Below are 13,278 nucleotides of genomic sequence, written 5' to 3' on the forward strand. Positions count from 1 at the left end.
CCTGACGCTGTCCACACAGAGGAAACACAGGAACATTACAGAGATTCTTCTAAACTCTGCTGAACTTATCAACACCAAACCGTCCACATTCACCGCCAACACGACTGAAGCGCACCAGACAGGAAGGACAGACGTGACAGAGAGTGAATGAAGTCTCCTTCCATATCTGCAGTCCAGCACGGCACCTCTATCAGAGTGGACCTCAGGTGGTCATCAGCCTGACCTGTGGCTTCCTGTCTTCATCTTTGAGCTGAGTATGAGTCAAAAGAACAAAAGCAACGTGGAGGCGAGAGAGGAAGAGTGAGGAAAAAAGTGTGGAGACGCAACAGAGAAGAAGGAGGAGAACCTTCAGCGTCTGCAGTCTGAGTTTGTTTGTATAAATCACCCAGGGGACACGAAGAGGATGGACAGGAGAGGGAAGGAGCGGGAGAGATACGATTCACACAAACGCAGAATCAGAATATGAAAAGGCCGGAGATGTTTATGAATGAGAGGAAGCTTCAGAGCCACCTTAGCTTTGATGTAGAAGAATCCCAGAAAGGTCCAGACAGGGTTGGGACGCATCTCACAGACGTCCACGCTCTGAGCGAAGAGGCTACGGTCTGAGGAGGTTAGACGCTGACTGAAACATCAAAGGGAGACGGGCTGCTGTGGAAGAGTCTTCATCATAACACAGTGACCTTCACATGCATTCCTGTGAATCTGAGTGTGGAACAAAGGTGGAACTCATCAGGCCCGAGTGTTTGTTCACTGAAACACACCGCAGTCATAACAGCAACACACACACACACACACACACACACACACACACACACACACACACACACACACACACACACATACACACACACACCCTGAACTCTGCTCAATGAAATCCTGTCCACACCTTTGGCATGAGTGACAGAAAGGAGGAGGAGGAGGAGGAAGAACCCATTTTCCACTGCTAATCTGGGTCAGCAGACGTTCCTCTCCATAGCCGAGTCTTCCAGGGGTCCAAGGACGTTCCCAGGTGGGATCTCCAGCACAGTCTGGGTCCCAAACCTCCTCAGCTGCCTCTTTCGTGTTTTCAGCCTTTTGAAGTTGCTAATTGAGAACTGTATGATGGAACCCACCGCAATTATCACAAATCTATCAAATAAAGGGTGGTAGCTCTCTCTCTCTCTCTCTCTCTCTCTCTCTCTCTCTTGCTCACTGTGTGTTCCCGCCGTTACTGATTGAGCACAGTGATCAAACTTTTCTTAGAAATTTTGTTTTATTTTTGATTCGCACACACTATCCTAAATACACTTTGCAGTTAGCACACATCAAGGTGTGTGTGTGTGTGTGTGGATGTGTGTGTGCATGTGTGTGTGTGTGCTAGGCATGTGTGTGTGCGCCCGTGTGTGTGTGTGTGGATGTGTGTGCACATGTGTGTGTGTGAACGTGTGCATGTGTGTGTGCGCCCGTGGGTGTGTGTGTGTGTGTGTGTGTGTGTGTGTGTGTGTGTGTGTGTGTGTGTGTGTGTGTGTGTCCTCACCTTTGCTATCACACACATTCTCTCACTCAAGCTGTAAACCAGTTTCCTCCCCTGCCCTCATTTTCTGTAAATGGTTTTATCAATGGCGGCAGCCTCATGTGACATTCCATCAGGCGGGGGATCAAACACGGCGGCAGTGGCGGGCTGAGGCCTGGCTGGGCTCACATATCTGCGTCCTCTGAGTCAATCAGGTTTAATGCTTAACCACCACAGAAACACCGCTCGGCCCTGGGATCCATTTACAGGAATCTAAAAGTGAAAGCGGTGGGAAGTGGCAGTTGGGAGAAGCTTTGTGTGTCCATGAGTCACAGTCTGTGTTGGTACAGTGAGACCACAGACTTGTGTTTGGTAAATCTGTTCAATGCGTGGATTTAACCAGCAGAGAACGTGACGATGGAAACGTTGCCATGCTTCATGTTCACTTCCTGTTTGAGTTTGATTCTAGGTTGATTCCAGTGGTGACTGATTGAAACTCTGCGTCTCCGTTACAGTCACATTGTTCTTACAGCAGCTGAGCGGTTGAAGGGTGCAGGATCAGGGGGTGGAGCCACAAAGACACGACCCACCTCCAGTGTTTATGTTGGAATTTTAAATGTAGGTTATCAGAATAATATGTGTGTATGCATGTACGCTGGCAGGTGTGTGTGTGTGTGTGTGTGTGTGTGTGTGTGTGTGTGTGTACCACATACTCTGGTATCATGAAGCCTGTTCTATTCTATTATATTCTATTGTAGCGCGCTAATCAGAACCACAACTACTACAGTCACAAACAGGGACCACTATGGGGAGATCTTCAACCGGGGACGTCCCCATAGTGTTCCTCCTCATCCTTGTAGTCTTTCTCTTTGCTGCAAAATGGCGTCCACGCTAAGTTGACAACGTGCTAACGAGCGATGGAGCGCCACAAGAATGCAGCGGCAAGGACGACGGCCATTTAGCTGCAGCTTTTTAATTGTTCTTGGCAGCAGAAGGGGAAATACGCTTAGAGCCCATCCGCTCATCTTCAGAGGAGACTTAATCGCTCAGATCTGTCTGTCGTCATGTGCTGGCCTGCAGAGAATGCTGTTAGCATGTGTGTGTGTCGGGGGGTGGGGAGATTCCTCCTCCGCCCACCTAAACTTCTTTTCCTTTCCTATGCAGGCGGGGGTCTCATGTGTTGGGGGGGGGGGGGGGGGGGGGGGGAGGATGCTCAGCTTTTATTGCATAAGCAGACAAAACACTGAGGATGGAGGAGGGAGGGGGGGGGGGCAGAGAGAGAGAAAGGAGGGGAAGGAGAAAAGATAAAGTGAGAGAGCGGAGAGGAGTGAGAGCGATGAAGGGCTTAACGACGAAACGAGTAGAAGAAAGAGGAGGCACTTGTGAGCGCAGTGTGTGTGGGGGGGGGGGGGGGGGGGTGAGTGTGTGTGTGTGTGTGTGTGTGTGTGTGTGTGTGTGTGTGTGTCGCTTTTGTTTCAGCTCAACACCACTCACACTGATTTTAGTTCAGGGTAAGAAAAGCTTCCTACAGTAAAGTGTTACAGAATGACTACAAGCTTGACTGTTCCCTCTGTGAGGTGAGTTACTACAGACAGACAGACAGACAGATAGATAGACAGGCAGACAGACAGACAGACAGACAGACAGACAGACAGACAGGCAGGCAGGCAGGCAGGCAGGCAGGCAGGCAGACATTTAGTCAGTAGGCAACAGTTTGAAGTCTTTATCCTTCCTGTAAGTTTTTCACTCAGTATGTTTACGTGCCTTTATACTGTGATCAAGTATACCTGCTAGCTATGTAGCGCTCAGTTGAAGCTAAGATGCACTTTAACTTTAACCGTGTAAAGCAACACAGGAAGTTGTTGTTGATGTGGACGTCTTGAGGCTTTTCAGTGTGAAGACCCGACACATCTTCACCCGGCAACAACACAGTGCTGGTTTGTAGCAGTAATGCTAGTTTGTAGGAATGCTGTTAGCTCGCGGCGCAGTGCTACAACGTAGCTTGGCTCTGCTAACCCTGAGGATGAAATCATTCAAACTTCATTTCCAAAACATGGTTTCAAATGCATCCTTAGATTGAGTTCAGCATCAGCAGGACGTCAGAAACCAGCTGAGGATGATCTTCATCAACATTTGGGCTCTGATGGACTTAATACTTCACTTCCTCATGTACACAGATGAATGTGCGTAGAAACAAACACTGGCTGCTCGGTAGAGAAGCTTACAGACTCAGGTAGAAACATCAACGCCTCTCAGGAGGAAATAATTGCTTTATCCATGAAGAATTGCAGGAAAAGTCTTCAGGATCTATGACAGACATGATTGTGGAGGGGGGAGGGGTGTGTATTGACTCAGAGCAGAAGCTTGAAGGCAGCAGAGGAACACGTTCCCCCCCGGCTCGCCTCTAATCTAATTTGGGGTTGCAGATGGAGCACCTATGGTTTAGCTTTCAGTTAGCTTGTGCTTCAGGAAACGGTGGAAGAGATAAAATAGCTGTGCGGAGGGATCAGATTGGTATCAGGCCTCTTCCTGCCTGCTCAAGTCGGGGGTATTAGACATCAAAGAGCCCTCCAACCAACGGGTGATGGGTGACCTGGAGGGTCAGTGTGTGTGGTCAGGCTTTGTCCTCAGGTCTGAGAGTCTGTCAGTCTGATGGCCGTCCATGCTAAACATGGAGCATTCTGAAAACACATCTTTATTTTAATCCGACTTGACCCTCTGTCCACACTAACACCGCAACCGGAGCTTTTGTAAAAGCTTCTTCAGAGTGGATTCATCTGAAGCTGCCGGCTCGTCGTGTCTGAGACAACGGAGAAGAATGTTTGGTAAACAGCGAACAAAGATGGAGGACCAGAGGCCTGGACTGGGCTGTGAGATTAAAGGGTTAGCTCACTGGATTCAGGCTCAAGTCTGATTTTTTCGGGCGTCATGAGCCGGAGTCTCACTTCTGATCGCACTGTTACCACGGTAACTTGTGCTCCACTGCTAGCCTGGTCTGGAGCAGCACATGTTGGAGCTTAGTCATGCAGAAATATATCCCCTTGACGTATTTTTAGGGGGTCTCCCCATACAAGGCGGGTCCAGGAGGCGGGGCCCTCAAACCCTCACCCTCAAACCTTCACCCTCACCCTCAAACCCTAACCCTCACGAGTTGTTCAAGTCTCGATTTTGTTTTCAGTCTCAGTTATTGCTGCTAAATCTAGACATACTGAACAATCTCCAATGTCTGAATGTTCCAGATTTATCATTGTAGATCTCCTAAAAAAATGTATTATATGAGATGCTGACTGCCATAATGAACTAATGGAGCAGGAACTATGCAGTCTGGGTAAAAGCAGCATTTGGCCCTCGGGGCTTAAGGAGTTAAGGACTCTAACATCATCTGCTGATGTGACCACACTGTAAGGACAAGAGTGTCCTTACAGACAGGAAGAGTTTTGTCTTCCAGTTGGCTGAGAGATTCTGGCTACAGGCGTTTTGATTGGTCATCTGGACAGGGGGGCGAGGCCGAGCTCTGAGTCTGGAGCTGTTGCCAAGTGAGAGTGAGATGATCTGCAGTTAAAAGAGATACAACTCAACAATGTTCTTGTTGTAGTCCTCTTTGTTATTATTAAGTCACACTTTTGTCTTTTTTAAGTTATTTGTTATTTATATTATGCATGAAATACCTTCTGTAGGTGAAACTTTAGGCTGTTGTATTGCAGCTTTACTACTTTAATGCTAACATCTACTCAGTCTGTAAGGGTTAATGTGTGGACTGAGATGTTTGGGCCAATACCAGAACAATGAAGTACGACTTTAACTTCACCAACATCTTACAATAAAGCATCCTTTGTTTCAGGAGAGCCACAGTGATGCATCTGTAACAATTATCCTGAGGATTGTTCAGTCCGTCTTCAATCAGCAGGAAACATTGAGACTGACGATGGGAGTTTCCTTTTGTCCTGTTGTGCTTTAGGTCAGTGTTTATGTAAACCTGATCATACTTTGGGATCAGTAAAGTATATCTATCTATCTATCTATCTATCTTTATTGGTGAAGATCTCGTGGTTTAATCATTAATTGTTTTTAATGTCCACAGATGAATCATTTATATTTTCTAAATCAAACCCTGTAGGATTTACCTGTGCTGCCTCATTCTGTCCTTTATATTAATATATGTACTTTAATTCCTGCTAAACTCCTGACAGGAGCCGATGATGAAACATGATGAAACATTAACGTGACGCTGGTCAACTTCTGCATTATTGTTTTAGTGTCGACTACAAACAAACCTAAAGTGAACTGTAGTGCAGTAAAAGCATCACAGGACGTTACAGAGGCATAATATCTGTAACCCTGCATGTTGAGCCCCACCTCTCCTCTCCTCAGCTCACCCCACCTCTCCTCTCCTCGCTCGGCCTGACCCCACCTCTCCACACCCCTCCGCCCTGATAACTGATAAGTTATCTCTCAGGCAGAGTGAGGGGGGGAGGGGGGGCAAACAGAAACCCCACAGCCTACCAGACCAGACCAGGCGGGACCTGCTCCTGTACCACAGCAGGACTCTGGTGTATTTGTCCTCACTGCAGCCCGGCCCTGAGTGTAAACTGCATGTTGTGTAATCACAGTGCAGGGCGAGTCGTCCTGCTGAGGTGACAAACTGGGATTAACACGTCTACGTGTCTGAACAAATCAATTTACCATCACACCACATCTACATCTGACACTACGAGGAAACAGACAGACAGACAGACAGACAGACAGAAGCCTAATGAATAAATGGAGATGGAAAAGAAAGAATTAAAGCAGAATTTTCAATCGGCAACACAAAAAACAATACATAATCTATATACAGCAAAGCCAAACTAAATCTCCGTGGCTCTCCGTGTCTAATTAGCTTGATTGTGTTAGCTTGATTGTGCAGCAGAAGCAGGACTTTGACTTCCTGACACTTTGTGGCTTTGTTTATTCTCTTCCAGTTTTCTTTGAAATCGCTAAATGACGGCAGAGGGATGGAGCAGGTAATGCAGTCTAAGTAGTGGCTTAAGCACCGCACACAAAAGTGAGTTCAGTGAATAATGAGGGGGGGCAGGGAGGGAGGCATCGTAGGGAGGAAATTAGAATGATCATTTTCTTCCTGCTTTAATTTTACGGTGAAAACAATCAAGTGGAAAAGCTTGAAATTACATCAAAAGCTTCATATGCAGGTTCGTATTTCATCTTCTGTGGCTGCACCATGTGGTAACACGCCCACAACACACAGCCCCTATTTAGCTTCAGCGCTATTGTGAGCGTGAAAGCCCCTGCAGGCAGGGAAACCCCCCTGGACAGGTGGCCGGCCCTCACCTGTTTAACACTGGGAAAGCAGAGGAACACGCTCACGTTTACACCGCAGAACAAATTGGAGTCTGGTGTTTTTGGACTGCAGGGGGAAGTAGACTCACTCAGGAGACGACACACAGAAAGGACCGGGCTCAGGGTTAGAACACACATCCCTCCTGTTCAGAAAGGCAAACCACCTCAACACCTTCCCAAAGAGAAGATGTCATTAAAGAGAATGAATCAAGTATATTAGTCACAATAAGTCCCATCCAGCCTCTCTAAAGGCCACAGAACCGACCCAAGCTGTCCACAGAGACCAGGAAGAACCCACATAAAGGTTAAAGAGAGAGAGAGATCACAACATCCAGATGGGACATGTAGGTGGAGAAAGAAACCAACTACAAAGAGACAGAAGACATGTAACAAAACAGGAAACAAAATAAATACAACACACGAAATGAGTCCTGAGAGAGAGAGAGAGGGAGAGAGAGAGAGAGAGAGAGAGAGAGAGAGACATTATTCACTGGACTCCTGCTCTGTATTCTGTGATGTTCTACTGCCCTGGATCCTGAAGTTACTCAGTCGGTTTCTGTGTTGTTTACAAAGTGTCTGATGCCTTCATGGCCGTGTTCATGTGTCTTATGTGTCGTATGTTTACTCTGAGTAACAGATCAGATGAAGTGATTGATTCACTCAGACAGCCGTGTGCTTCTCTTGTTCCCTGCATGTGTGCGTCGCATGTTTCCTCTTAACCGTCCTAAAGACAAACACTCTGTGTGAGAAGGTCCAGTGTGCAGACAGACAGGTCACTGGATCCTGGTGTGGCGTGGCAGCAAGGAACCCTGGGAGTTCTGAGGGCCGACGCGGCGTACCAGCACGTTCTCCCTCACTCCTCTCCAATGATTCCCCTCAGAAGCTCTGGTGCTGCCCGGCTGCTGCGAGGTCTCACACAGGCAGCTGATTCCCACGGGCCCGGGCTGAGTCCTCCAGTTAGAGCGGGGATCATCTGTCCGTGAAGACATGTGTGGTCCCTCCGTCATCCTCTCCTCCCTCCCCCCTCGTGGCGGCAATTCGCCGGCTGAGGCTCCCCTCCAACAATCAGGACCTTCATGGGGGCCGTAATGACAAAATGAAAGCCAGTTGTGTGTCTGCGGAGGTTTTAATGACTTTCAGAGCTGCTGTGGAAATGCTGGGCTCCGTCCAAACACGCCGCCCGCTGCACAGAGACAAAGAGAGGCGGCGCTGAGCAGCACAGCTTTATACGCAAACTCACTGTGATGAAGGGACGAAGATGAGGAGCAGCTCACTGGAGAGGTCAGGGAGGTCAGGTGACGAGACGTTAGAACGTTAGGACGTCTAACCTTGCTAACAGGCTCATCATAATGACATCATGCTCCTGTTTGCTCACATCAGAGCTCCTCGGTATCGCAGACCGGGAATAATAAAGGTTATAAATCAGTTTATTGATTATTATCAAGTTTATCAAATCCCAACAGAGAGGTTGTTCTTCAGGCATGTAAGCGTGTACATGACCACGCTTCCTCCTCACGCTGCCTGACCTCAGGTGTTCTCTCCTGCCTGTGACCCCAGTGAGGACACAGAGCCTCTCAGGTCGGGCTCAGGTGAACCTCGCCTCACCTCTGTTACTGTTTGATACTGATTTTCTGTTGAGCCGTAAAAGTGACACTTCCTGTTTCACTTCCTGTTACCAGTACAGTTGAGTGGAAGATGAAGCTGCTCTGGGACATGCGTGTTTGCTCGGACCCGTTTGCTGTGTCCACGCCCGGCCACTTGTTTACCTGAGGCTTAACACACTAAGCCCCGTCCCACTGTGACACACACACACACACGTTTACAACGTCTGCAAACACCTTGATTGATGATGAAACACCCAACACATCAGAGCTGAGACACTAAAGGCGATGGTTGATTGATTTCTTATCGTCTGATTCCTCCACGAACACAAAGTTCAGTCAGCATCTCATATAATACCTGGTTGTTCACTACGTCTTGATTTAGTAAAGAGGGACTGAACACTAAACTGTTAAAAAGCATGAATGTGTATCATAACCTCACACTCAGTAAAGCTCCGCCCCTCGTAGCGCCGTCTCTTTCACGTAGCGGCGTTGCGCTCTCACACGACCACATTGAGGCGTTCTGCTATCGTTACTATAGCAACATTCGACCCAACGTTATCCCCCTCCACCTCCTCTCTCAAAGTGATGAGCTCTTCTTCTGTCTGTGTTTACACCCAAACATGCTGGTCCATATGCATGACCTCATTAACACGTCTGCTGTGATTGGCTGCAGAGGAGAAGAACGTTCTAAACCCCTGGGACTTCATGAAGGAGCTAACATAAGCATGGAGGGGAGCAAAGCATTTACAGACCTGAGTTAACGACCCCACGTCACTCTGTGGCACAGACCCTGCTGCTGTTTCTACCTGCTGACCTCTGACCTCAGCAGGCCTGTTTCATTCCACGCAGTTTTGAGAGCAGAGCTGGATTTGCCCCGTTTGATATTTGATCTGATTGGTCAAACCATCCAACCTTGCACTGTGACCTCCTCTCTCTCTCTCTCTCTCTCTCTCTCTCTCTCTCTCTCTCTCTCTCTCTCTCTCTCTCTCTCTCTCTCTGTGTGTGTGAGTGATTAGTAAGCCTTTTGGAATTCAGGAGTCCTGTTTCACCAGCATTTAGTCTGTCTGACATACTGGAGACATTCTCACACACACACACACACACACACACACACACACACACATACACACAAACATACGGTACCATGCAAACCTCTGATCTAAGGAAACACAAACACTGAGACTGTGTCCATGTGCAAACTGTCGATTGCCTAAATCAGTTTAAACTGCTGGTGAAGCTTATAAATGTGTCTTTATTTAACAAAATAAAAGCATAAATAACCCAAAGAGTAGATTGGTCACATGTGCACACCAACACGCTTTGCTCCACGTTAAACCTCCATGTTACACTTCGGCTCATTCATAAAGCCATGATGTTGTGTTATCTGCAGCGTGATGTGATCACGTTGTGTTAGGGTCAGAGACAGAAACAGAGAGAGAGAGCAAGAGTAATAACTCTCTGAGGAGGAAATACCTGTGTGTGAGTGTGTGTGTGTGTGTGTGTGTGTGTGTGTGTGTGTGTGTGTGTGTGTGTGTGTGTGTGTGAGAGAATGCACAGGCCCCACAGACCGGATATCTCTCATGATTTAGGTCTGAGGGACTCCAGCAGTCCGTTCTATATCCAAACGTAAATCTAACATCTCCCCTCCTGTGACACGGCGGCCCCACCCTTCTCCACACGCCTGTCATTAACACACACAGCCTAACGTAGCCTGACGGCGGCTATCGCTTTATTCTAGTTCATACCAATAACTTCACTTCCTGCCTGTAGGTGTGCGATGTTGGGCTTCTTCATCGTCCCTGCCAATGTGTGAAAGTACACAACCTGAAAGTCCCCCTAATGCTGCATTCAAGTGCTCGATAGAAGGTGGTAAATACCACATTGTGAAGACGTCCGTATGACATCTGTGCGTTTGAGAGCTTCTGGCCAAAACATAGAAGTATAAACGTAGAGACGCAGAAGATCACACTCCTGCTTTGTTCTGTTCAACAAGAACAGAATCAGGTTTCTCCAGGTTTATTTACATGTATTCTTCTTCATGAGGACTCTGTTGGCTCTTGGGTTGTGATCTCTGAGCTCAGTCTAACACTCCGTCTCTCTGTCACCACTGGATCGCCCCGTTAGCGTATCCTGGTCATGTTTATGTTCTGTGTCCGCAGAATGTTTGTTTCATGGGAGAGCAGGGACTTTAATGCTGCCGGTCCAATTTGTTACGCTGACGTTTGGAGAGTTTATCTTCCTCACATTCTTCTCCTTAGTCTGACAAACAATCAACGCCTTGTGATCAATAAACTTGTTAGCATATGGAGATCTGTACGCAGAGTCATGAGAGAGCTATGAAGCATGATGTCATGTGTTTGGAGGACGAGGGGACGGAGAATTGTTTGAGTTAGACTTGGACTATTTGGACGATGCCTTTTGTTATCCTCCTTGTTTTGAATGTCAGCCTCTGTACTAGACTGAGGATTAGAGCCACTGATGGAAACAAAAAATGAAAAGAGATTTCAGAAGTAAGAAAAGTAAAAAAACGCTGAATATTTGGGGGGAAAAGATGCAATGTTACAAAAAAATGTGGTGAAAAAATATTTTGAGAAAAATATCAACAACAAAATCGTGTTAATATGAGAGAAAAGTCAAAAAGTTGCTTGAATAAAAGTCGTGAAATTTTGAGAGACTCTAAACCTCTCTGTCCCAATGTAAAGAATTCAGTGTAGTAAACTAGGATTACCACCTTCCTCATAAATACCTAACACACAAACTTCATCACAGACCAACGAGTCAAACCAGACGAGTCCCTGCTCCACATGTCAGATATCTGCTGGCCCCAATATGAAACCGTATTAAAGGAATTCCACAGCCGATCTGAACTTTAAAGGCCAGCGTCTTATCCTTAAAAGCGTCTTTGTTTAGAGGAACGGCCTTGGAAAGCCGGCCTGCATTTGTCATCCAAAATGGCTCCCGAACGTGTTTTGACTGACGCCGTGTTTGCCCCGCCGGCTTTTAGACGTAACCTTTCCCACATGCCGTAGTTAAAGTTTAGTGGGCCGAGCCTCCGAACGTGCCTGTGCGGGCAGGAGCGGGCGAGCGGGCGAGCGAGCGAGCCTGTGTGCGGCGGTGAGAGAGTGCTCTGCAGGAAGTGATAGCACATTCCTCTAGGTTTTTCCCACACAGGAGGAGCGAAAAATGAATGCTATCTTATCAGAGAGCGCACACGAGGAGATGCATGCGTTACGCCATCTGCGTCTGCATTGTCTCCTTTGTTTTGGTTAGCTCGCCACCAGGGTCAGCAGGTTAATGCTGTGCTTTAACCTTTACTGCTCACAGCCCACAGCTCCTTACAGTACACAGCTCAAACTCACACTGCACGCTGAGCACACACACACACACACACACACCAGCCATTTAACAGAACTCCTCTGTGAGTCGTCTCAGTGTGTAGATGTTCTTCTTCTCTTCAGGTCTGTAGGTCTCTAATGGACCCTGATTGATCTGTATTGTGTACAGACGCTCAGGCACACTAACAAACTTTTTCTGGGTACAAATCATTTTTAAGGAATCCCAGATACGTTGTGAATGTGTTGTCAGGCCCAGTGCGGGCGATGAAAGAGTCCCGTTGTCCTCACAGAGGGACGGGAGCGTGCGGCAGCAGAGGGATCAGCTGAGTGAAGTCTTTACGTTTGAGGCGTTTAAGATATCAGTAAAGTTCAGCTGTTGGTTGCGTGGAGCCGGCCGGCTTCAGACCTCCGTGCCTGTGGCTGCAGGCTGTGAAGCCGCCACCGCCGCTGCTTCCTGGTTGTGTAATCAGTAACAGCCAGTGGGTTTCCCCTCGCATAACTGCTCCACACAGCAGAGGCCAAGTGAGGGTCAGGATGCAAATATGATAGAAATCATGCAAAACTATGGAAATATGACTCGTGAGCCCAGCTGGAGGGCTCACCTCACACAACCTGCTTGATTTATCAAAAAGGTTAACCCTCAACACGACCACATGCTGCTGCTCCCAGGGAAGTTCCCCCGGATGAGACAGCCAGGTAATGAGACAGCCCTGTCCAGTAAGTGAGACCAGACCGACTGAGGACACGACCACAAGTCCAAACAGTCAGTAAACAAAGCTGAAGGGTTTGTATCAAACTCTGCAGAGTCGTGTGTTTGGTGAAGGTTACAGGCTTCTGGGCCATTTCAAGTTGATTTAGTCATTTTGAAGTCACGCCTGTGTTCTCATTCATCTGTCCATCAGATCACCATCATTAAAGATCAGTGTGTGTGTGTGTGTGTGTGTGTGTGTGTGTGTGTGTCACGTCCTGGTTTACGTTTTATTGCGGCCTCATCTAGAGCGAGCGAAGGAGGGGGAGGAGGATGAGGAGAATCTTCAGAGCTTCAGAGAGACTTGAAGCAGCACGAGGAGGCCGTAGGCAAAAATGGCTGTTGACATTCCAGTCATATTAGAGTGGGGAGGAGGAAGTGTCCTCGTCTGGGAAACAGGTCTCTAATGTACTCAGAGGCAGAGCGATGTTAGAGCGCCGTGATGACACAGACAGGAAACCTTTCAGTGACGCTCCGATAGAGCGGTCCAGAGCAGAGAAACAAACATTCTGAACCCAAACCACACAGAGTCTGAATCTGAGCTCCACCAACAGAAGCTGGAACGCTCGCTCCATCTCTGATTCATCGCCAAGTCACCCTAATATCACAGCAGAGAGGTCAGGAGGTCAGACGGGCGTCAAGCATGAAGCTCCTAACATCTAGAGTCTGAGGTGAAGGACGTCTGTCAGGGTTAGATCGGAGAACATTTGATCAATCAGGTAAATAACTGTAGGGGCAGCGGTTTAATGTCGTGTCCATCTG

This window comes from Genypterus blacodes, unplaced genomic scaffold (assembly GCF_046128005.1).
Source record: "Genypterus blacodes isolate CSIRO-AG114 ecotype Tasmania unplaced genomic scaffold, CSIRO-AGI_Gbla_v1 ptg000431l_1, whole genome shotgun sequence".
NCBI classification, from domain to species: Eukaryota; Metazoa; Chordata; class Actinopteri; order Ophidiiformes; family Ophidiidae; genus Genypterus; species Genypterus blacodes.